The sequence below is a fragment of the Ambystoma mexicanum genome, chromosome 2p, assembly GCF_040938575.1.
Source record: "Ambystoma mexicanum isolate Mex_15411 chromosome 2p, UKY_AmexF1_1, whole genome shotgun sequence".
In the NCBI taxonomy this organism is placed as follows: Eukaryota; Metazoa; Chordata; class Amphibia; order Caudata; family Ambystomatidae; genus Ambystoma; species Ambystoma mexicanum.
The window spans coordinates 590,137,957-590,162,861 of NC_090923.1; the positions used below are offsets into that span (position 1 = coordinate 590,137,957).

The 24,905-nt window shown below is 50.6% G+C and overlaps 1 protein-coding gene across 5 annotated transcripts in view; it reads left to right on the top strand.

The window, feature by feature from the left end:
* Window positions 1-24,905, top strand: part of FANCD2 (FA complementation group D2) — a 2,923,540-nt gene that overhangs the window by 1,554,941 nt on the left and 1,343,694 nt on the right. The gene's annotated exons all lie outside the window — the stretch shown is intronic.

The following is a 24,905-nucleotide window of genomic DNA, read 5'->3' on the forward strand; positions in this document are numbered from 1 at the left end:
CCTATGTTAGACCCAATAGTCTCATCCTCCTCGACACCAAGCCGCACTTGCCCCTTGCTGGGGGTATCCCAACACCAGAGACCAATCTGTGAGGAAGCCCTGATGATCCCCCTGTTGGGAATAAGTCACCCATTGCAAGGCTAAAAATGTCCCCACTTTCCCTACCCATTCATGTTCTTGCAGTTGAGCGCCCCGGCCATCAGCAATATGACGAACACCTTTCGTTCCTCTCTAGTGGGTAAGTCATTTAGTTGAGCCCCCATACCCAACACCACCAGTCCTTTATTTCCCCTTGCCGATGACCCCAGTGTTGCCGCAAGTGCTTGTAAATTATTCCCCAGAACTTCTGGATGCGTGGACATTCCCACCATATGTGGCTCCATGTCCCATCCATACCACATTGCCTCCAGCACATTTTTGACACTGAACTCCAACTCTTGTGTAGCCTAACTGGGGTTAGGTGTCATTGTACCATCAATTTCACCCACATTTCTTGAATTTGGATTGACCTAGTTATTTTCGGGATGCGCCTCCACAGTTGTTGGCAGTCTGCTTCTTCTATTGCCTGGCCTGTTGACTCCTCCCATTTAACCATGTATAATCTCACCCCTACCTCCTCCCCCTGTTTAACCCTTGAATATATTGCCCCCACTATGTGATAATTTCCTGTTTCTTTTGCTAGGTATTTTTCAAACTGAGTTAGAGCATGGATTGCCCCTTCCCTCACCGGGCCCTGCATTACCCAATGCCTTATCTGCGTGTATCTATACCTTTCCCCCTCGCCCAGCCCAAAGTCCTCTTTACATTGGTTAAAGGTTTTAATTTCTGTTCCATCAAACAGGTCCTGAATTTTGTTGCACCCCCCGCCCCCTCTGACCATGCGTTAAACCCCTTTGTTCCCACCCCGGGTGAGAATTGTGGATGACCAAATATTGGGCATGGGGATGGAAATTTTGTAAATCGGGCTCTTTTCACCAATTCGTCCCAGGCGTCCCCCACCACTGCCACTATTCGCTCCAATACAGTAAGTCGGCCTATCCCCCTTCGGTTTCCACAGGACCTCTGCTAAATTACCTTCTACCGTAGCCTGGTCCACTGCCCTGTCACAACCCGTGACCCAGAACCCCACTGGCATGGTCACATGCCAGGTAGGGTTAGGACTCAGGGTTCATTTGGGGCCCCAAGGGCCTTGCATTATCATAGTCTCCTGGAGTCAGTCCTGGCGCCAGGCTCATGTTCAGATTGGGACTTTACCTTGAAGGGACTACTTTTTCTGTGAAGGCCTGCAGCCAACATGGAGACACCCACACAGTCTAGTTCCTAAGAACCAGACTGTGCAGTGCAGTGTTTTAGGGTGTGGTAGCCCGGACTACTTTACCTGGGCTACTTTACAGAGGGCTATATAAACCACACCCAAGCTACAGAACGTGCTTCTTGTTATTCTGCAGCCAGCAGCGTGACGCTCATCGGTTTCAGAGACCAGCACCCGTCGATCCTTGAATAGCGGACCTGCAGTGGAGACAAAAGAACATCGTTAGCAGTCTCTGCTTACCTGCAACTTTCCATCCATCGATTCCTGCTGCTCGCGGTCTTCCATCCAGTTGGCAGCATCATCAGGACACCACGCACACACCGGAACAAAGCACCTGGAGGGAGAGAGAAAGAAGGGCAACGTTAAACAGGTTATTCAGGGTATTCACGGCAGTAATCACAAAATCCTCACCTGGCTGGACATTTCTTGACTGGTTCCGCTCTGGATATCTTCACACGCCCAGAAAGACCATCGCGACCTGAAAAGGAATAAAGAATACAGGTTAGCAAGAAAAGACATTACCGCGCCCACTTCGCGCTTAACATACCATCATCCCTCATACGCTCCTGCGTTCATCATCCTGGCAGGAGCCTGATCCAAGTAGCGCACCCACCGATCCTCTGTGCACCTAAGGGGAAACAAACAAGAAAAGACATTAATCGCAAGAAAGGAAAGCAAGGACGTTTAAAGACTGCAATAACCAGACTTACCTCCTTAAAGACACTTGAATGGGTTAGCACCAGTGAAGTTAACTCGGTCGCTTCAACCCGCAGAAAACTACACACCCCTGAACAGAAGGCAGGACGGAGAGCACGCCAGATATCATAACAATGTGAGGAGTGGGCCATCAGGTCGAGTCCAGGGGGCTGGTTGGAGGAAACGAAATCTGTTCCTAAGTCCAGTCCTCCTGTGTTTTCAGGCCCGACCGCCATAGAAGGCATCGTCCAGAATTGGGAACGTCCAGGGTGAATCCGGCAACCAGGGCATAAGGGCGTCCCCGTGGATACCAGGTGAGCGTAACATGCCCTCCATAATTTTCCCAGATTGTCCCTCAGCCAGTCCCTGATGACCCTCATCTGTGCCGCTAAATAGTAGATGCAAAAGTCCGGTTGTCCCATTCCCCCCTATTTCTGGGCAGCATCATCACTTGTCTTGCCACTCTAGACTTTTTTTGATTCCATATGAACCTCCCTGTGTATTTCCATAGTGCCCGAAATAAATATTGAAGGATTTGTATTGGGAGGGTCGTAAAGTGATACAATAGTTGAAGAAGGACCACCATTTTAATATATGAATTCTACCCATCCACGTGACATTTAGTTGGGCCCCTGTCTACCAGTTTGTTTTTAATACTCTCTAAGAGGGGCAGGTAATTGGCATCAAATATCGTTTCCATGAATTTCATAAGACGATCCCCTGGGTATTTTATGCACTTCTCCACCCATTTATAGGGAAGATCTTTCCTAATCGTAGCTTATGTGGTAGGAGGGGTAGACAGATTCAATATTTTGGATTTATGGGTATTCATTTTGAGACCTGCTACTATTTGGAACTCCTGCAGCTCGCATTCCATTGCTTTAAAGGACATAGCAGTGTCTTGTATTGTTAATAACATGTCATCCGCAAAAGCGGCTATTTTATGTTCTATGCCTCCAAAGGAGATCCCTGTTATCTCACTATTTGCTCTGAATACTTCCAGCAAAGGTTCCAAATGAATCGCGTACAGTAGGGGCGATAAGGGGCATCCTTGCTTCATACCTCTTTGAACTCTAATGGTGGGTGACAGCTGGCCGTTGATTGCCAAGCGTATCAAAGGGTTATGGTAATTTTCCTTGACTAACTTATCACCAAATCCCACCTTCTGCATTGTTAGAAACAGGAACTACCATTCCACCCTATCAAAAGCCTTTTTCGGTGTCCTAGGCGATGAGAAGGAAGGTCACGCTCCTTTTATTAACTTTATCTGTGAGGTGAGCTATCCTCCTAGTATTGTTGCTTGTTTGTCTTCCCTTAATAAAGCCGGATTGATCCAGGGGAGACTAGTCGGGGGAGTATGTGGTCTAAGCGATTTGCTAAGAATTTGGGCAGTAAAACCACTTTCAACTCCTCAATTGATGGGGTGATTTTCTCTGACATTCCGAATTCATTAACAAGGGGAACCATGTGCAGGTGCAACGTTTCTCTGACGACCCTATAGAATTCTGTGGTAAATCCGTCCGGTCCTGGGGACTTATTAAGAGGTAGGGAAAAGATAGCTCTCCTCAGCTCCCTGATAGTTATCTCTTGGTCTAGTGCTAGTCTATCCCGCTCGGAAATTTGAGTTAACCTCTTGCTGGCCAGGTAACTTTTCTGCTCCTCTGGTGCCCCTTCTGAACTGTACAGCTGGGAGTAGAACCTGCTAAATTCCCGGGAAATATCTTCCATGTCATCCCCCCTCCATCTAATTTGATTTTCAAAATAGTCTTAGCTTTTTCCTCCCTTTTCAACATCTTCGCCAGCAACCGATCGGCCTTATTTGCTTTAACGTAGTATTTGTGTTTAAGGAGTAAGAGGGAGCACTCTGCAGCTTGCGCCGGAATCATGTCTAGCTGTTCCCTCACTGCTCTGTATTCCCCTTCTAATTTCCCCACTTGCCCCAACTCCCATGCATGTCATCACCTGTTTCATTTTCTCCTCTAGTTCAACTAACTGTAGTTCCCCCATCTCTTCGTGCTTTAAGTGCTATGATCTCCCCCCTTGTTGCAGCTTTAAAAGCATCCCACCATATCTGTTGTTAGGTATCCCCGTCTCTATTGTCTCCAAAATATTTCCCAATTCCCTCCCTAATTTCTTTCCTCAGCATATTGTCTTTCAGTAAGTAAGCAGGATAGTGCAATTTCCACACTCCCGGTGGTCCCCCTTTCCTCCTAAGCTGCAATGTGATGGGCACATGTTCCGAGAGATTCATGGTTCCCACCTCCATCTCAGTGACCCTTCAGAGTAAAGATTGAGATGCCCAGGCATAGTCTATTCTGGATGACGATGGGTGAACATGCGAGAAGGAGGTGTAGCCCTCCCTGTCCCCCTCCCTCTCCCGCCAAATGTCTACCACCCCTAGCCCATCCAGTTTTGCTAGCAATTCCTTTGACGGGTTGTCCTGTGCCCTTAGTGTCCTACTGCTTCTATCTTTCCCCGGGTCCCACAGCAAGTTAAAATCTCCAGTAAGTATTATGGGGCCCTTCGCAAACCTCTCTAGCTTATTCAGGGAGGCCTGGAGAAAGCGATCTTGGCCTTGATTGGGGGCATACACCATGGTGATAGTGTATCCCTCTCCCCTGCCTTTAATGTTTAACGCTAAGTACCTTCCCTGGGGAGTCGCTCCATCCCTTCTATTGAAAGGTCCATATTGCTCCTAAGAGCAATCAATACTCCTCCTTTTTTGGTTTAATCATTAGCCTGGTATATCTTCAGAAACCCTTGTATTCGGATCCTTTCTCTGTCTCAGAGTTGAACATGTGTCTCCTATAGGGTGACTATATCTGGTCCCTCCCGCTGTAGAAATGGCTCACATTTTTTCCTCTTCTCAGGGGAATTTATGCCATTTATATTTATAGAAATAATGTTCAGGCCTCTACCTTTATCCATCCTCCTGTGTGTGAACTATGCTGCACATTACTCGTGCCCCTTTCTGTCCGAACTCCCACCACTCTGTTTCCCTTCCCCTCTTGTCCCCTCCCAATAGCCAGGGGTGCTCAACCGGCCTCTAGCCCCCCATCAAATCACTCCCTCAAGGATTGAGCCCCTTCCTTTCCCCAGCACGCTCCACTGCGTGTACTCCCATACCCCTTCCAAGTTGTCCGCTCTCTGCCCCCACACCTCATTCCCAGGACCTCCTTATTCTCTCCCTGTCAAGACCCTCCACAGGCTTCTCCCCTTTACTGAAAACCCCCATTGTACCTCTTTGTGTTTTTCCCCCCAGACTGTCTCTTCATAGGTGTAGAAGTCTCTTCCTGGCCTATTCAGGTCACCGGGCCTTTCGGCTGGGATTGGTAACCCCCTTTCTTGCTTCTTTTGACCTTCATCGTTGACCATTCCCAACTCCTCGCTTGTCCTGTCTCCTCCACGCAGGGTTGATCGAGTTGGATTCATCATCCTCAATGCCCAGCAGTGTCCCCTCCTTCTTTGAATCCAATCTGTATTTGCTTACCCTGCCAGTCAAAGACCACCCAGAACAGAAATGTCCATCTATATTTGATGTTTTTGTCCCTCAAAGCCCAGAGGATCGGCGCCATCTGCCTCCTCTTAATCAGCGTGATTTGGGCGAGGTCCCGGAACAAGAGAATTTCTGAACCGTTATGTGTGTCGCTTTCTTTGCCGCCTGAAGGATCTTTTCCTTCGTCAAATAATCATGGAGTGCCACTAAGACATCCCTTGGCCTGGCTCCTGGTTCTGTTCTTCGCGGTCCGACTCTGTGTACTCTGTCTAGTCAAATCTCTCCCTGGTTCTCTGGGTCTAGGAGGTCTGTGAAGATATTAGTGATTGCTCCTCGTAAGTCCTTATCTAGCACTTCTTCAGGTACAGCTTTTATGCGTATATTCAATCTTCTTGATGTATTTTCCAGGTCCTTTGCCTGAAGTTCCAGATTGTGGGAGCTGTTGCTAATTGTTCCATCAGCATGTCTGCTTTCCTGGAGTCATCGGCCAAGTCTTGGCTCGCCCCCTCACATTAGTATCCACCCTTTCCTCTATCTTGTTCACATCCCTCTTTGTCTTGTTGAGCCTCCGCAAATCCTCCCTCATCTTGTCCATCTGCCTCTGTTCAGCGTTGGCTATTTTATCACCGAAGTCGGTGAAGTATTGCTTGAGGACCATGGTGGTGATCGCCTGGTCTTGGTTATCCTGCGGGTAAGGGACGCCTTTGTCAGCCTGATCCTGAACTGCTCCCATCTATGGGGGAGCTCACATCACAGCCCTACATCTTCTGTAAATTGCTGTTCTGGGGCTTCTTGGGCCGCTTTATAGTCAAGGAGGGGTCCTTTCCTCTTGTTTCAGATATGGTGGTACGTCCCCGCCATTGGGCAATTTCCCCAGTGAGTTTCCTTCCTGGTCCTAACGCTCTTCTCCCAGCGGCTGTCTTTTCGACTTTATTCGGGGTGGGTATACTTCCCTCTGAACTTAGTTGGGGCGGGGGGCTTGTAAAATTACAGACCTTTTTTCGCCGGGCCTAATCAAGTTTTTTCTCACACCCCTGTTATAGAGTGAGTGGCGCCTTCTGAACTGCCTCTGCGTAGCTCCCGTCGTCACGGGAGTACTGATGTTGCCAAGAACCCCCTTCCTGGATCATATCCCTCTGGGACCAGGAGCGTTTGTCCCTCCGGGGAATCTCCCTTCTCCTTGACTTCCTCTTAGCAGACCTTTGCGTGTGTGCTGGGCGCGGGTTCTCCACCTACCTACTCTGCCGTGGCGCAGTGGCCCTCCTCGGTCAGCCTTCTTAGTCTCCACTCCGTCAGCCTCGCTCTCAGTGTAGCGCAAGCCTTCCACCTTCTCTTCAGCCCTCCGACGGCTGCAGTGGTATGGCCTCCCTCTCTCCAATATTTGAACGGCTTCTTCACTCGTGGCTTCTTTTTCGATGCCGGACATCCTTTATTCCTTGCGCCTAGTGCTAAGCCGACGCCCTCGGGTCCTAGCTTCCCCGGCACCAGCGGTCTCTACTGCTGTCTTCTTTTCTTCTGAGCCTCGAGCTACGGCCTCCGAGCCCCCACCTGCACGGGCTCCTGCTCTATGTAACCTCAAAACTCTCCACCACAAATATCCCTCCAGCAGCCCCCACACTTTCCAGGACTAATTTAATATAGATTCAGCCCCATATGTCAGAATCTGAACCACCTTTTGTTTGTATAAGCCCAGGATGGGCAGAATAGTATAGGTGCCATATTTCTCATGTAGGGCTACCCCCTGGGATGCTAAAAGCTTTGCTTTAGATCTCAACGCCATATAGCAGGCCATTTCGTCCAGGTTTCTATTCACAAACACCCCCAAGTACATCATCTCATCAACCATCACTATTTTTTCCTTGCCCACCAGGAATATATCCCCTTAAGGTTTCTATGTGCCGAAGGCAATGCAAGAACCTGGGACCTTTTTGAGTTTTTATTGAGATTTTATAATTATGACATAACTCAAGAAATAATACAGACATTAACATGTATAAAAGTGAAGTCACAACTTCAGCCCCTCCCACCCCCGCCCCCATACCATGGTTTATTGAATGATGACAACAGCAAAGTCCAACACGTTATCTAAAGACAGTGGCGTCGCCAGAAATCAAATTTAGGAGGGGCACAGAGGGGGCCAAAGAGATAAGTAGGGGGGCACAGACAAAAGTAAGGGGAAAACATGGTCACTGCTCGTTTTAGGTAGGGGGGCACATGGGAGGGCACAGGGGTTCACAGGGGGGGGGGCCTGGCCCCCCCAGGTCCCCCTCTAGCGACGCCACTGTCTAAAGACACAATGCGAGCATAAGGTAGTCCCAAAAAAGAAACGGCGCTCAAAACGTAAGGTCCAACATGTAAAAGTAACATTTCCTGATCTCTCCCCGCTCCAGGGGGAATGTCCAGATAGTGATGTTCCAATCGGGGGGACCGTCTGAGATGATTACTTATGTCTTAAGCTGTTTTCCCATACTTATCAAAAAATGGCAGCCATAGGGCCTCGATGTTAGACTTGGATTAATCGATTAGGTGAGTTAAGTACTCCATATCATAGATTGCTTGTGTTTTCGTTACCCAATCCCCCTCCCCAGGAGGTCGGGGTGATTTCCATTTTTGGGCCCAGCAGCATCTAGCCGCAACTAGCATGACTTGCAACATATGGTCGTGTTTCACCTTTGGACCCCCCTCAACCTTGATACCAAACAACACTAGCCAGGGGGACAGGGTTCTCACCATTCCATCTACCCCTTTTATCCATGATAAGACCTCACTCCAGTAAGTTTGTACCACCTGACACTTCCACCACATATGAACATAGTCCCCTTTTTCAACGTGGCATTTCCAGCAGTGGGGGTCATAGCCTTTTCTCATTCTGGCTATCCTCTGTTGAGGGTAGTGCCATCTGTGTATCAGCTTCGGGGCCTGGTGGCGGAATTGGGGCACGGTTGTGGAACGGTTAGCCTGCCTACATATCTCGGTCCATCTTTTTTCAGTTATGGGGGTGCCTAGGTCCTTTTCCCATTGTACTTGGGAGGATGGGGTGTCCCGTGGGGCAGAGGACAGCGAGAAGCCATAGAGCTGTGATATCACCCCCTGGGTCCCTTTGTGTGTTATGAGGAATTTCTCAGAATCTGTTAAGTCTCTCCTAAGCGTGTCTCCCCATCTACTCTCAATAAGGGCACCCTTGAGTTGTAGGTATCGAAAGGGGAAGAGGTTAGGGAGGCCCAGGGCGTCCTTCAGGTCCCCAAGAGATATGAACACCCCATCCGCTCAGAGCTGTCCGGCTCTACAAGGACCCGCCTTGTACCATTGCTGAAAGGCTAGTGGGTTGTTGATCCCTTCCCAAAGTGGGGGAACCCGGATGCAGCTTAGGGGTGAGGGCCATGTTGTGAGCCATCTTAGGTAACCCCCCTCCTTCCATATGGACCACAGCACCCCCAACACTGGATGTTTCAAAGCCCTTCTCGGGATAGATGCCTTAGGGACCCATAGCCACTCGTCCACTGTGACCGGCGAGAAGAGTGTGTTGTCCAATGTTACCCATTGTTTCTTTGGGCCAGTCATCAAATGGTCAACAAGGATTCGCAATTGTGACGCCTTATAATAAGTGTCTAAATCTGGGAAATTAACTCCACCCTCATCTTTGGATCTTATAAGAGTGTCATAAGCGATCCCATGGGATTTTCCGGCCAATAGGTAGCAGAGAAGGGCCCGCTTGACCTCTAGGAGGAATGGTTTCGGTATCTGGGTTGGCAACATTTGAAATAGGTATAAAAATCTAGGGAGGATTACCATTTTAATGGAGTTAAGGCGAGCCATCCATGAGAGGCCAGATTTCGACCAGCGTTCTAGGTCATGTTTGATAGCCCCCCAGAGGGGCGGGTAGTTTACCTTGAAAAGATCCTCTAGGTCTGATGGTATTCGGATCCCCAGGTGACAGAGTCACTCGGTTTGTTTACAGAACGGGAGGTTATCAATGTATTGTCTCTCCGCACCACTGAGCTGGCCTACTGGGAAAGCAACTGATTTATCTACATTTACCTTATAGCCCGCCAAGGACCCATATCGTTCCAGACTATTCAACACCTCCGGGACTGATTGGGATGGTTTAGAGAGGTACAGGAGGACATCATCAGCGAACAGGGTTATTTTGTAGTCAATTTCCCCTATTTTAATACCCTAGATCTGGTTGTTACTCCTGAACGCTATAGCCCAAGGCTCCATCACCAGAGCGTATATGAGGGGAGACAATGGGCACCCCTGTCTTGTGCCTCTCTCCTCTCCATTCACCACCACTCTAGCACAAGGGCGGGCGTAATGGGCCATCATCTATCCCCGCCACTTGGGTCCCATCCCCAAAAACGACAGAACCTCCTCCATGAAGGCCCAGCTCACCCTGTCGAATGCCTTCTCCGCGTCTAGAGACAGGAGGAGAGCACCCTCAGATTTCACTCCTTTTGAGCTCAATATGTGTAGGGTTTTGCGCATGCTATCTGCTCCCTGTATGTTCACTACAAAGCCTACCTGATCGGGGTGGATCAGTCGGGGGAGAAACTTTTCTAGGCATGTCGCCTGGATCCTGGTGAAGATCTTAGCATCTGTATTCAGGAGCGAGATGGCCCTATATGAGCCGCACTCCACTGGGTCCCTGCCGGGCTTAGGAATTACTGTGATTATGGCCTGTAGCAATGTCGGCGGAATGGTTTCTAAGGTTTCAATTTGGTTAAACAGTTTGGTTAATGGTTGGGTTAGCTCAGATTGGAATTGTTTATAGAAGTCAGCTGTGTATTAGTCTCCCCAAGGGTCTTGCCTACTTTAAGCCTTTTGATGGCCCCCTCCACCTCCTCCTCTTTTATTTTCTTATCCAGTGTCTCCCTCTCTAGATCAGTGAGCTTGAGTAGGGGGTGGTCCTCGAGATATCTTCGAATTTCATCTAGTGATTCACCCTTTTGTTTAGTATAGATGGCCCTATAGATGGCCGCGAATGATTCGGCTATGTGTTCTGTTTTTATCTCGGTGTTGCCCGCCCCGTCCTTGACCCTCTCTATTTGTCTACCCGCCCTGTTTCCCCTCAACCTGTGTGCCAAGAGAGATCCAACCTTGTCCCCCTTCTCATAGTATTTCTGCTTTGTGTTTCGAGGGGATTGGGTCCTCCGACGTATTCCATATCAATGACAGGTAAAGTCCACAGCTGTGCTGCTTCGGAAAATCTTTGGCGTCTGCGTCCTGCATCTATGACGTCGATGCGCCGTCCCCGAGGACCTCCTCCGACGGCCGACGTCACCCGATGTGATGAGTAGGACGCACGACGCCCATAGCCTCAGTTCTGTTTTTTCCGCGAACGTGTTTGCTTCGTTAATCTCGGTACACCTCGACTCGTTGGAGTTGCTGTTTTCTATTCTCGGTTTGTTGAACCTGTTCGGTTGGTTGTGAAGTCCTGGTCCTGGTCGTGGCGATGTCTTTCTCATCTTCGACCACACGTCCGGGCTTCAAGAACTGCAGGGACTGTGGGTCCAAGATGTCGGTCGCGGACTTGCACGACGCCTGCCTCTGGTGCCTCGGGGAGGCCCACGATACGGACGACTGTGTCGACTGCCAGTCGCTCACTGCGAAGGCCTTGCGGGAACGCAAGAAGAAGCTGTCGATAGGCCAGGTGTCTAAGCCCCGAAAAGTCGAGGTCTCTGGGGCTTTCGACCGATGACTCGAGGGGTGACTCTCCGCGTCGTCGTAGGAAGTCCGGTGGGTCTCCTTCCAGGAGTCGGTCTCACCACTCCTCCGCCTCTTCTAGGCATTCCAGGAAGCGCCGGCATAGGTAGACTTCCTCATCCTCTTCCAAGGACTCCGCCCGTATGCGGGTCGCTTATCCCTCCATGCAAGCGACACCGGAGGAATGGGCTTCCTTCGAGAAGCAGATGCTAGCGATTCTGGAATCGCAGGGCACCGGTCCATCTGCGCCTCTGTGTGGGGTCGGTCGGCACCCGTCGAGAGACACCGCCCGTACACCTTCGGGCTCGGGTGGTCGGCACGGCTCGCAGGAGAGGTCCCACTCGGACAAGGGTAGCCGTTCTCGCCATGCCCGTTCCAGGTCCCGGTCCTCGACGCGCTCGAGACCGCGTGATCCTGTGCCGTCTTCGAAGAAGATGTCGACGCCTGTGGCGCCAAGGTCGTCGACGATTTCTCTCGAGGTTCCGTCTTCGAGGGGGTCGTCGACGCCGTCAGTGCCCAGGTTGTCGAGACACGCTCGGAGCTCCGGCTTCGAGGACTGTGTAGACGCCGCAGATGCTGAAGGCGTTGCAGCTGACGTCGACGCCGATTCGCTCAACGTCGACTCCTTTTCTGCCGGCGCTGGCTTGCCTTTCGAGGCGATGGTGTCGGAGGGGCCCCGTGGCACGGGGTTTGCCCCTAAAAAGGCTATGGCTAAGGTCCGGCACTGCTTTGGTCCACAGAGGTCTTCCTCTCACCGCCTGGAGTACATTTCAGAGGGTGATGAAGGCTCTGATGGCGGCCTGGTTCCGGTTACGGTTCCAGATGACTTTATCTCGGGCCATAGTCAGTTTGTTGACCTGAGGCAGTCACTGCATGATGCCAGTGGACTGGACACCTCTCCGAAGGTGGAGTTTTGTCGGCCAGAGCCTGGCACTCATGCCGATTCGTCATATCGGCGCCTTATGTCTCGGGTTACCGAGTACTTGGAGATGGTTAGCTCCCCCAGGGGAGTTCGTTCAGGATGATCTCACGGACATCCTTGATCTCGGTCCACCCACTGACCCGGTTTTGCCTTTTCCTATGGCTCTGCAGAGAAGGGTGACGGCGGCTTGGACTGCTCCGGAGAGTCTCCCGGCAGTGGGCAAGTCTTTGTCGCGAAAATACCGTCCAGCCAGTAGCGACCCCTGCTTACTTGTCTAGGCACCCCACCCCGGAGAGTTTGGTGGTGCAGGCGGCTATGGCCCCAGCAAAGCAGGCGTCGTATCCTACCATCCCTCCGGATAGGGACGACAAACGTTTTGACGGCCGGGCGAAGAAAGTGTTTTCTTCAGGGGGTATGGCGCTTCAGGCGGCCAACTCCATATGTGCCTTGTCTCGTTTCACACACACTCTGTGGAACTGTGTTGCGTTAGCGGCTGATCATATTCTCGAAGGGGACGAACGGGATGGTTTCCTTGCTATGGTTCAGGATGGCAAGGATGCTATGGTGTGAGGCCGTTCAGTCGGGTTTGGACTTGGCGGATTGTGTCAGCCGGTCCATGTCAGCGAGCACCGTAATGCGCAGGTTTGCGTGGTTGCTGAAGTCTGGGTTCGCTCCTGATGTGCAGTCCCGGCTCCTCAACATGCCTTTAGACGGTGAACACCTTTTTGGCAGCAAGGCTGACGAGAGCTTTGAGAGGTTGCAGACCTCCAAAGCTGCAGCAAAATCATTGGGCGCTGCAGTTCGCCAACCTCCGCCTTTTCGTCCTAGGGGACAGCAATGGAGGGGAGGTTCCTTTCGCTATTACTCGTCCTTCAGTAAAGCGAGAGGAGCTAGCAGTCAAAGAGGCCATCGTAATAGTGCCAGAGGTGGAAACAAAGGTACTCGAGGTGCCAAGGCCGCTCGGGCAGTTGCCTCTTTGCCTTCAGGCAACGCTGCGGCCGCTACCGCTCAGTCATGAGGCCAGGTCCCATGCTTCGCCGGTTGGGGGAAGGCTGGCGCAGCATCTTGTAGAGTGGCAAGCCATTACTTCGGATGTGTGGGTTCTGGAGATCATAACCCACGGCTACTGTCTTTCTTTTCGGCAGTGGCCTCACGACAATCCACCAGGGAACCTCTCTTTGAAGAGTCCGGATCCGCTCCCTGCGCAGGAAATTCAAGCCCTGCTGGAGAAAGGCGCCATAGAACTGGTGCCTGTAGCGGAGAGGAACAAGGGATGGTATTCCCCTTATTTTTTTATTTCAAAGAAAGACGGGGGATTGAGACCCATCATGGACTTGCGCGGTTTGAACAAACTCCTCAGGAAGGACAAGTTCAAGATGGTGACTCTTTCTCAAGTCCTCCAGGCCCTTCAACTTCAGGACTGGTTGGTGTCTCTCGACCTCAAGGATGCTTACTTCCATGTGCCGATCCATCCCAAGCACAAGAAGTACCTGAGGTTCGCGGTTGGCGACTTGCACTTTCAATTTCGGGTCCTGCCGTTCGGATTGACCTCCGCCCGAGGGTTTTCACCAACCTCATGGTGGTGGTTGCATCGCATCTCAGGAAAGGGGGGATTCACATCTACCCCTACCTGGACGATTGGTTGATCAGGGGTAGCTCTCCCGAGCAAGTCCTGGATCATCTGTCCGTCACCTGGCACTCCCTTCACAGGCTGGGATTCTCCATCAATTTAAAGAAGTCCCATTTGACACCAACACAGCAGCTCCAGTACATCGGAGCAGTGCTCGACATGTCCTGGGGGCAGTGTTTTCGTCCTCAGGTGAGGGCTCTTCACATTCAGCAGATGGTGCACAAGTTTCAGTTTGCCCAGAATCTCGCAGCGTCTGAGTTCTTGAGACTGCTCGGCCTCATGGCATCCTGCATGCTTCTGGTGCCAGAGGCTCGTCTGCGGATGAGATCTTTGCAGTGGGTACTCAAGCTTCAGTGGTCTCAGTCCTCCGGCAGGCTGTCGGACCCTGTTCAGGTGCCGCCCTCGGTAGCGCGGGACCTTCTGTCGTGGGCCGTCGAGGGCAATCTGACGAAGGGGGCCCCATTTTGGCTGCCCTGGCCGGAGGTGACGATCGTGACGGACGCATCCCTCACGGGATGGGGAGCTCATGCCAACGAGCTGACAGCGGTCGTTGGTCTCTGTCGGAGTCCAGACTCCATATCAATCTGTTGGAGCTGAGGGCCGTCAGGCTAGCCCTGAAGGCTTTTCTGCCGACTGTGCGCGGGAAGAGTGTCCTGATTCTGACGGACAACACGGTGGCCATGCACTACCTCAACAAAAAGGGGGGGCAGGGTCACTTCCTCTGTGCAGGGAGGCGATGCAGCTCGAGTTCTGGGCCATCCAGCAGGAAGTTTCGATCTCGGCAGTTCATCTGGCCGGAGACGACAACGAGACGGCGGACGCTCTGAGCAGGCAGAGCACGATCTCTCACAAGTGGGAGCTGGCTCAGGAGATTCTCCTGGAGATCTTCGCCCTTTTGGGGACCCCTCAAGTGGATCTCTTCGCCTCCAGTGTCAACCGGAAGTGCGAAAGGTTTTGCTCGCCGGAAATTCCTCCAAAAGGAGCCTTAGGAGACACGTTCGTGGTGGAGTGGTCATTCCCACTGCTGTACGCGTTTCCTCCAGTCCCCGTCATCCTGCTAGTGTTGCGGAGGTTCGGTTCCCGGATGATCCACATTGCTCCTGCGTTGGCCTGGAGGACGTGGTACCCGGACCTTCTAGACTTGTCCATCTGCCCTCCACTTCGTCTTCCCTACCGAGACGATCTGCTCTCACGGGAGGGGGGTCAGGTTCTCCATCCAGAGGTCAGATCCCTCAATCTTCACGCTTGGCTTCTGAAAGGTTGAGGTATAAGGATTGGGACCTCCCTGAAGACGTGATGGAGGTGTTGCTCTCGGCCAGGCGGCCGGCAACAAAGTCTCTGTACCATTGCCGTTGGAGAAAGTTCTGCGACTGATGCAGAGTTCAGAATGTGGATCCTTTTGAATGCGACATTCCCATGGTTTTGTCTTTTTTGCTTTCTTTGGCCCACAGGGGCTTGCAAGTGGGGACCATTAAAGGTTACCTGGCGGCTCTGTCCATATTTAAGCGCTCGTCTGAAGAGTGTTCCTATTTTAAGATTCCTTTAATTTCACAGTTTTTGAAAGGGCTCACTAATGTGTTCCCTCCGTCACCTTTTTTGGTGCCAGGTTGGGATTTGAACCTTGTTCTTAAGTTTCTTATGGGTGCTCCGTTTGAGCCTTTACATTCTTGCCCTTTGAGGCTGTTGACTCTGAAAACTGTGTTTTTGGTTGCGGTTACTTCCGCTCGCAGAGTGAGTGAGTTACAGGCACTTTCAGTTAAGCCACCCTTCACTGTGTTTCACAAGGACAGGGTTGTCCTTAGAGTTCGTCCTTCTTTTCTTCCGAAGGTGGTTTCGGATTTTCATTTGAGCCACAAGGTGGTTCTTCCGGCGTTCTATCCTCGTCCACATCCTGGTAAGGAAGAGGAGAGGCTCCATAGGCTTGATCCTCGGAGAGCGTTGAGCTTTTATATTTCGCGCATGTCCCGGGTCAGAGTGGACGATCAACTTTTCATTGGTTACGCTGGGAAGCGTTTGGGACAAGCTGTGACGAAACAGACTTTGTCTCGTTGGATTATTTTAGCTATCTCCGAGTGTTACCGCTTGGCAGGTAGGGACCCTCCGGCTCGCTTGCGCGCCCATTCTACCAGAGGAGTGGCTGCATCTACTGCCCTGCAGAGGAGAGTTCCTATTCGTCACATCGGTGATGCAGCCACCTGGGCTTCAGTGCATACTTTTGTACGTCACTATTCCCTTGATTCCATCAGAGGGCAAGATCTGGCCTTTGGCAAGGCAGTTCCCTATTCCGTAATTTGATTGGTCATGCTAAATTTGTATTCTAAATTCTTTCCCACCTCCTTGCTTGGTACTGCTTTGGGAGTCTGTCATTGATATGGAATACGTCGGAGGACCCAATCCCCCTCGAAGAACAAGTTACTTTCTTACCTAGTAACGTTCTTTCGATGGGATGGTCCGACGACGTATTCCATATCGCTCCCTCCCTGCCTTCCCCGCTGCAAAATTTCTTTTGCGATTGCAGCTTGCGTTCCGCAAGGCCTTGTGTGTCTGACTGGCAGAAAACTGGTGGCACACGTTCTGGGAAAAAACTATAACTGAGGCTATGGGCGTCGTGCGTCCTTCTTATCACATCGTGTGACGTCGGCCGTCGGAGGAGGTCCTCAGGGACGGCGCATCGATGTCATCGACGCAGGACGCAGACGCCAAAGATTTTCCGAAGCAGCACAGCTGTGGACATTACCTGTCATTGATATGGAATACGTCGTCGGATCCCATCGAAAGAACGTTACCAGGTAAGAAAGTAACTTGTTCATCCCATCCTTTTAACCACCTCTCCAATCAAGATTGTATGTAGGGCTCGTCTCTTCTCTCTTATTTCACTCAGGAGGTTTTCGCGGTCCACATTTCCTTTGGTGAGCTGTGCCCTCATAGCCCGCAGGTCTTCCCGGAGTTTGGATTCTATCAGAGCCCTCTCTCGCTTCTTGCTCGAGCCCTCCGCAATGAGGAGACCCCTAAAGGTGGCCTTCGCTGCCTCCCACACTGTGACCATTGGGATTTCCCCTGTGTCGTTTGATAGAAAGAAGGCTTCTATTTCTTTCCTTAGGAATTCCCTAAACACCTGGTCCCTCATGAGGGTGTTGTTACAGCGCCACCTGTATGATTTCATGGTGGCTTGCAATCGCCACTCCATAACGAGAAGTTCATTATCTGACCAGGTCACCGATTCAACCGTGGGGTTTCCAACCTCTCCTCCTCCTTTATTTTATTTATTTTATTTTATTACATTTGTTATACACCCAGACCCGGGGGTATCACGGCGTAGTTACAGACAATGGGAGAATGCAATCTTAGAATGAACACAGAGGTACACAGGAATAGCAGTCAATAATATACAACAATATACAAAATAGTCAGATATTATACAACAATATAGAAAGCAGTCAGAAATGTACAGTTAATTGGAGCGGATTAGTGCTCTGGTTCAGTTAGTACTTATTGAAGAGCCAAGTCTTCAAGAAACTTTGGAATTTAGGGAAGGACGTTTTGTTAATAATGTGGGTGGGTAGAGCGTTCCAATGTCTGGGGGCCCGTGTTTTGAAGCTGCTACCCCCTGCTTTCTCTCTTTTGTATCTAGGGGTTTCAAGGTATGCGTTTTTATTGGACCTGAGGAGTCTGGTCTGGGGCTTCATCATGACTATGTTGTTGAAGTATTTGGGTGCTTTGTTAGCCCTGCATTTGTGAGTGATGCTCAGGGTTTTAAATAGAATTCTAGCTTGGATGGGGAGCCAGTGGTGGTCTCTTCTGGTGTTAGAGAGATGTTCAGATTTATTTATGCCTAAGGCTGCTCTGAGGGCTTTGTTCTGCATCAGTTGAAGTTTGGCTATGTTGGCTTTGGAGGTGCCAAGGAAGAGGATATTACAATAGTCTAGCTTAGACAGTATGAGTGCTCTGTCTAGAGTAACGCAGTTATTGGCTGAGAGGAATGAGGATGAGGCATATTAACTAATATGTGTTAACTTGTTTAGACATGGATAGTGTTGCATCTAAGTAGACGCCAAGGGTCTTGACTTGTTTAAGAACAGGGATTATGGTTTCATCGATGGTGAATGATTTGAAAGCAGGCTCAAGGGTATTGATTTTGCTGGAGGAGCCTAGTATGAGGAGCTTGGTTTTGTCGTCGTTGAGACAAAGGCTATTATTAGCCATCCAGTTTTGAATGAGTGAGTAGATTTGGTTAACCAGGAGGGAGTCTTGTTCATGATTGCCTGAGAGAGGAATGAGGATTTGGGTGTCATCAGCGAAGTTAGTATAGATGACACCCATGGCATCCAACGCTGCGAATAATAGCTTGGTATAGGCATTATACAGAGTGGGGGATAGCCAGGAGCCTTGCGGCACACCTGCCGGGACAGGCACTGGGTCTGCTGATTCTTTGCCGATGGATACTCTGGAAGTCCTATCGGCCAAGAATGATTTGATCCAGTTGGTGGCGTTCTGAGCTAGGTTGAAATTGTTTGCTAGAGTGCTACAGAGTTTATCGTGGTCAACCAAATCAAAGGCCGCTGAGAGGTCCAGGAGCATCAGTAGACAGAGTTTACCTGCTTCTCTAGTGGGATCCATTTGCATCTTCAGATCAAGGAAGGCCGTCTATGTGCTATGGTTGGGACGGAATCCTGACTGACGTTCTCCTAATAGTTGATGGTGTTCCAAATGGTTCTGAATTTGGCAGTAGACTATTTTATCAATTATTTTTAAGAGGAATGGGACCGTTGTAATAGGTCGGTAGTTGGTGGGTATTGACGGGTCCAGGGATGTTTTTTTTAGAAGTGGTGTCACCCAAGCTTTTTTTATACTGGTGGGGACTGTGTTTGTGAGGAAAGAGGCATTGATGAATTCAGTGATGATGGGTGTAAGGGTGGGGGCACAGAGTTTCACTAGGTGGGAAGGGAATTGGTCTTCTTTACAGTTGGAGGCTTTGAGTTTCATTATGGTGTCAAATACTTCTTTGTTAGACACTGGTGTGAATTGAAATGGGGGGCCAGTAGTGGCATTTGATGTGGTCATTGATATGGTGGGTGGAGTTTTGTCAGCTAGGAGCGTTTTTTTACTATCGATTTTATTTTGCAGTAGGAGGATTTTAGATGAGAGGGCGTTTTGTATAGTGGTGCACCAGTCTTTACTAGCGCTGGAGGGTGCTGAGGTTTGCCATGGGTTTTCAAGCTCTCCAAGGATGGTAAACAGTTATTTGCTGTCTGAGGAAGCATTAGTAATGCCAATGTTGAAGGCATTGGCTTTTTGGGTGATTATTGCTGATTTATGTTTTGTTGGCGTCAGCAAATGCTAATACCGATTCTGGGGTATTGTTTTTCTTATGGAGGTGTTCAAGTGATCTTTTTGTGCGTCTTAAGGCTACAAGTTCCTCATTAAACCAAAAACGGGAACGTTTGTCCGGTACCAATAGCAAGTCGATTCTAGTGTATGTTTGATGGGGAGGGGAGAAGAACGTGTAACCCCTAGGGACTTGCCAGCATTTACGCCATACATCCCCCTAATAATATTCTTGTAGGAGGTCCCTCAAGGCAATGTTATCTTTTGTGGGGGCCTTTGGTCCTGTCCCTTTGGCGACCACCAGTCCAGATGAGGATCTGTGATAAGATTAAAATCTCCACCCAGGATCGTGGCCCCTTCAGCCCACCCGTCAATGACCGTGAGAACTTTATGAATAAACTTGATTTGGTTAGCGTTAGGTGCATACAGGGTGGCTAGTGTGACACGTGTGCCCTAGGATGACCCCTTAATCGCACGAAATCTGCCTCCAAAGCCCCTTTTCGTCTCAACATCGGTGAGATGCAGTGATTTACCCAAAAGGATACCCACTTCCTCCTTCTTTGTGGATTTGTGCGTGGCCCCGAAATTTCTGCCTATCTCCTTTCCTTTAATCGTCGACTCTGCCCCCCTTCTATAGTGTGTTTCTTGTAGGAAGAGGCCCAGCAGTTTCTGTTTGCGGAATACGTTGCTTGTGAGAGACCGCTTGTTTTGTGAGTTGAGGCCCTTAACATTGAGCGTACCGATCCGACCTTCAACCATGATCGTCGCTACCCTTGCCCTGTGAGACTTCAGTGAGTACCCCCATTGTCACCCGTAAACTTGAACCCCAGAACTATGACATGGTATCCCTTTTTCTCCCCCCCCCCCTCTCCCATCCCTAGTTCCCTGTTTCCCTTACTCGTTTTGTTAGGCGTTCGTCTCCATCGCCCGACATACATCGGGGTTAGTCAAAGAACCACCAAGGCCGCTGCCCGGGCCCCGGGAGAGAAAATGGTGTGGATCGTACCCTCCGCATTATTAATTTAGGAACTTTTCCCAGGTTTAGTCGGGGTTCAATCTCTCTACAGGACCACCTTCAACTTACCCCTCTTTGCTCCCATAGCTTATATTGTATCTCCTGGGGCTTGGGACCCACAATGAGTTAGCTTCCAGTGTAAATCTGCGGGGTCTTTTTGGTCTTGGAGGTTACACTCGGCTACCCTCTGAGAATAAAGAACAACACCTTTCAATATTTCAGACAGGTGGGCCCCGAAACCTTCAAATATCAATTTCGGCATAAACCTCGCCAACCGTGGCAACACCCGAATACAACATACAACTCCCCCCAACATGGAGGAGCCCACAAGAACCATGCGGGCGAATGCGATACAAAAGAGTAACATCACATTTCTTTACTTTCTCCCTCTCACTCGTGATCACGCGGATCCATCTCGCCAGCCGTAGCAAGACAAAAATGTACAATAATTCCCCCCAACCTGGCGGAGCTCACGAGGGGCGAGCGAGTGAATGAACTACAACAGAATGGCATTGCATTTCTTTTCTTTCTTCCTCTACCCTATGATCATGCAGGTCCACCGCGACCCGCCGGGGGATGTCTGATTTTTTAAAATTACCTGGTGCCCTTCACTTTGTGCTTCCCCTGGCTGAGGTCAGGTCCCCGTGGGGCGTGGCTCGGGACTCTGTCAGATCCGCTTTGTTCCCTTGAGGTCCCTAGGGAGTCCCTGACCAGTTTGTTGATGGCTCTTTGGATGTCCTCGTTCGTAACTAGCTGATGGTTCTCCCCTTGCCATTCAAAAGATAGGTCGAATGGATGTCCCCAACAGTACCGGACCACTTTCTCCTGCAGCCATCTAGTGATTGGTCCGCATTTTTTCCTCATTTGTAGCGTGAAGGCGGATAGGTCTTGGTAGATTGCCACCCTGGAATTATCGTATTGTATATCTCTTAGGGTCCTAGTCCTTTCAAGTATTCTTGCATTGTCTCTGTAATAGTGGAACCTCGCAAGCACAGAGCGTGGGCCCCTACCACCTCCACCAGCTCGATGAACCCGATCAATCAGGATGGTTTCTCCGGACTCAGTTACCAAGACGATCCTAATGATCTCCTGTACTTTGCCCTCCAGACCAGTCTGGGTCTCCCCCTCCACCTCCATCAGGCCAAAGAATGGCAAATTACATCTCTGTTCTCGATTTTCCATGTCGTCAACTTTGAGGCGGAGTTCCCCCTCCCGCCGCTGCATCTCCTTGAACCTTGCCTCCACCTGTGTTTCCAGGAAGTCAGTAGACGCCTGGTTGTTCTCCACCCCTTCCATTCTGTCCTCCAGCGTGGAGACTTTGGCGGTGAGGTCAGCCAGCTTGGCACCCATGTCCGTTCTCGTACCCCTGATTTCGTCCAGGATTGTCTGGATATTATTCTGCATGGTGTTCATGTCAGGGGTTGGCGTGGGTGAGGTGTTGGTCTCCATCTCTGGTTTTCCGGGGGTGAATTGGTATCTTGCTAGGGTTTCTTTCCAACTCATGAGGTGTTTCCGTCCCTAGATCCTTGTGGTTTCTCAACGTTCCTCGTGATCCCCCCAGGAGTTCGGGGCCCAATCCCCCGGTCCCGTCTCAGCTCCAATAAGGTGTCTCAGGGTGGGCGGGTCCTGGAAGTTGGATTCGCTCTGTGGGGTCCCCCTACGTCTCGCCGGGGTCAGCTCTCGGGCCTCCTGTGCACCTTACTCCTTATGGCATTTCTTGGAGGTTCTGCATCTATGGTTGCAGGATGGTCAGGTGCCTCGAGTGTTTACCTATATGGGGCCACAGGGGACCCTCTATTTGTGTTTCTGCACACAGTGTAAGGGGCCTTTTCCTGCAATGGTACTCCCCTGGCTATGGCTCTCCTGCACGGCGGTGGGGAGGGCAGTGGTGGGGGCAAGCGGCCCGGACCCCAACTCCCTCCGATATCCAGTACTCACGGTTACACCAGCGTGGGCCCGGGGGATCCGTTTTGAGGTCGCTGGAGTGGTCGCCCCTTTAGCACCCACTTGAGTCTTGTGGATTCCACTGTGGGTGGTGAGTATTGGGCCCCTAGACAGGGGGTGGGGCCCGCCAGGTGGAGAGTGGCCTAGCAAAGGTATGGTGTGTTCACTTTTGCTGGAGGGGGCCCCTATTCCAGGCTGTCCTGCTTGGTCGGGGGTGATTAACTCCGTGGGGGGGCCAGGTGCTTTATAGAGGGGCCCAGGCGCGCTCCCGCGTCGGCCCGGGCCTGTAGGGTGTGCGCCTCTGCAGGCCGTGTCTCACCGGCAGCTGGGAAGAGTCCTTGGGGCACTTGGTGTTGTGAAGATCCCAACAACGGGGAGGAAAAAGAGAAGGGGCCCGGGCACGCTCCTGCGACGGCCCAGACTGGCGTGTAGAAATGCAAGTGAGGGCTCAAGACGACACAGCTGCGTCAGGCGGGCACCCATCGGTGAAAGCCCGGACCGCTCCGCCTCCCGAGACCGCCCTCTCAACCTCGCCGCGGCGGGAGCAGGAGGCAGACATGTCGCGGGCGTTCGGTGGGGGGGGGGCTGGGGCCCAGATCCCTGAGGGGCTCCAGCAATCTCTTGATGGTGCGGGTAGAGGCGCAGGGTGCGGGCTCCGAGGGTTAGCCGTGGCGCTGCACTCGCATGCAGAGAGCAGGGATCGGCTATGCAACTCCATCTCATACGCAGCGTGGGCCTGAGTTTGATCTAGAAAAATGAAATCATCGGCATATAGGATCCATGGTAGATCGAAACTGCCAATTTTCGGGGGCGAAGGCTCGAACCCATGTCCGATATGTACAATTTCAATAATATTGGTGCAAGGGGGCATCCCTGCTTTAGACCCCAATGTTTGTCTATTTTCCTAGAGACTAGGCCCTTTTTGGTCAACCTAAATTGTACAGAGGTATTGATGTTTAGGGCTCTAATGGCCTCCACAAGTTCTAAAGGGCAGTTCCAACCACAGAATTTCATCCATAGCCTTTTCCAGCACGCACTGCCAAATGCTTGGTCAAGAGCCACTGAGGCAATATATATCTTAGTCCCGCCTCTAATAGGCCTTAGTTTGTTCCCACACCTTTCACAAATCTCGCTTGGCGGGGGTCCAACCGCCCAGATCCCGCTGCCTAAGCAGTTAGATCAATAAAGATGCAAAAATCTTTCCCAAAGAGTCAAGACGGGCGATAAGGCGATAATTCATCAGATCTTCCCTATCTCTCTTCTTGAAAATCGGGACAATCAATGCCTCTCTACACGATGCAGGAACCCGCCCATTCTCGATCACCTGGTTGAAGAGCCGAACAATAGCTTCTGCCCAGGGTTCCAGTGCTTCTTTTAAGATGTAATTAGGAAGGCCATCAGGGCCTGCTGCCCTCGAAGAGCTCAATTTCCCTGATTGCCATTTCAGTGTCAACTTTATCAAATGTCAATGACCTCTTTCCCTCAATAGTCGGGCTGGTAGTATGATTTCCATCTGGTTTACCCAAAAACAATTTAGTGAAATGAACCACCCATCTTTCTTCTGAGACTTGTCCTGTCATAATGTCTGGCTGTAAATTACCTCCATTATTTATTATTTCCCATAGGTTTCTAGTATTGTTCTTACAAATGACCTTCAACATATGTTTAGCATCAACCTGTTCTCTCAACGCTCGAGTTGCCAGAAGCCAATTACGATATTGCTGCTTCCTCTATTTCACCCGCGTAGCCAAGGAGCCATCTGCCATCCTACCTACTTTCCTTAAGGCCGATCTTAGGGATTTCTTAGCTTGAAGTCTGAGAGAAAGCTGCCCCGTGGACCTCATTGTTAGGGAGAATTCTCTGTATAGGCTAATTTCCCAAACCTAGTGAGTCCCCCAGCAGCTTTGCTGGATTTTTGGGGTTTATTTTTTTCTCCTGCTAAGAGTGAGACTCTCTTTCTCCCACTCTTAGGCATGATTTGAGAATGTACTTTGACTTTGTAATGTGTTTTATGGGCTATGGGGTCTTTTACTCCATAGGGTTTCATGTGTTTTTGGTAAGTGTGTTACACAGCACCCTCAGTGCAGTAACACAGGGGTGTCATACTGACCCCCAAACATAGACTCCATACCCTGGGACTGACAACTGCCTCCCAGGGCATTTAAAGTTACCATTGACTTTACTAGTCTTAAATTGTGAACAGAACCAGTACAAAACATCATATTGTGGAAGTACTGGTAGGGGTAATTAGATTGCCCCTGGGTCTGTCTTTCGAGGGGGCACTGTGCAGTCGAGTTTCTGGCTGGTGGCAGTGGTTACCACGCAAAATATTCCACCAGAATATTTCCTGTGGGATTTTCCCATTCATTTTAAATGCACCACTTTTTTGGTGCAATGTTAAAGATACCGCTGGGTTATTTATTTAATATTTATTCCCCGGTTGGGTCTTTTTGCCAGAACTCGGTTTTAAGATGGCGTTTGTGTTCGCCTCTGTAACTCCAACCCAAGTCGAGCCCTTTGTTCCACTTTTGGCGGGCTTCTGCACAGAAGCCTCCAAAAGTGGTGCCACTCTGTCTGGGTCTACAGGATGTGTGGGAGGGGGGGGAATAGGCACCCTGGACCGAGTTGCCTCGGCAACTCAAGTCGCACTCCTGTATGATTGGCCCAGTGGTGAACCGCCCGGCTCACCACTTAGCATGTTTGAGTGACAGCTCGAACTGATGAATTGGGGGTTTTCTGCATAAAAGCAGAGCTTTGGGGACTGGAACTTCAGAAGTCACCACAGGACCTAAAGAATCCGAAGAGGGAGAAGCTGAGCCGACCTGCAACGACGACACCACCGGTGGAGCCTTGCTGAACCGA